Below are 780 nucleotides of genomic sequence, written 5' to 3'. Positions count from 1 at the left end.
GGAGCTGACTGAGTGTGGGGAGGAGATGAGTAGGGGGCTGACAGACTGAAGGACGCTCCTGTCCGTCACACAGTCTTCTTAATGAGACATCTCTCAACTCCCCCCCCCCCATCCCTGTCACCAGTCTAACAGTTGGCACCAACCACTCGCCTCCTGTCCATCTCCTGGGACCCTCCCCTCCAACTTCTAAAGCATGCGGGGCAAAAATAGCCCTCATCCAAAGGCAGCAGAACCCATAGCGGGTATTAAGGATGAGGAGAGGGGGCGGGGGGAGCAGAGAGGCTGACTTAGAGTGTAAGCTCTTCGGGGCAGGGACTCCTTTTCCTATTGTGTTATGTGTTATAATATTATGCCCTGTGTATTACTGCTGTAACGCGTGATGTACCTGGTGCTACACAAATACACACATACATTAGTGCAATTGTGCTGATCTGCATGTTGCAGACATATATTGATCTCTGGAGAGAAATAGATAATATGACTAAGGCTCCGCGCTACTACGGAGGAGACTGCAGAGAAACACGAGGGAGGGCGGCTGATGGATGAAGAAGAGAGATGCACGTAGAGATATGTAGATACATAGATAGATTCAGAGATACACGAATACGTATACTCAGGCCATACACTTAGATTGTAAGCTCTTCTGGCAGGGACGCCTTTTCCTAATGTTACTTTTATGTCTGAAGCGCTTATCCCCATTATATGTTAGATTATTATATCAAAGCTGTGAAGCGCCAAGTACATGGATGGCGCTGTATATACGACTTAACTCTCCGGGGC

Source organism: Ascaphus truei, unplaced genomic scaffold (assembly GCF_040206685.1).
Source record: "Ascaphus truei isolate aAscTru1 unplaced genomic scaffold, aAscTru1.hap1 HAP1_SCAFFOLD_1555, whole genome shotgun sequence".
NCBI lineage: Eukaryota > Metazoa > Chordata > Amphibia > Anura > Ascaphidae > Ascaphus > Ascaphus truei.
This window is presented reverse-complemented; position numbering follows the sequence as displayed.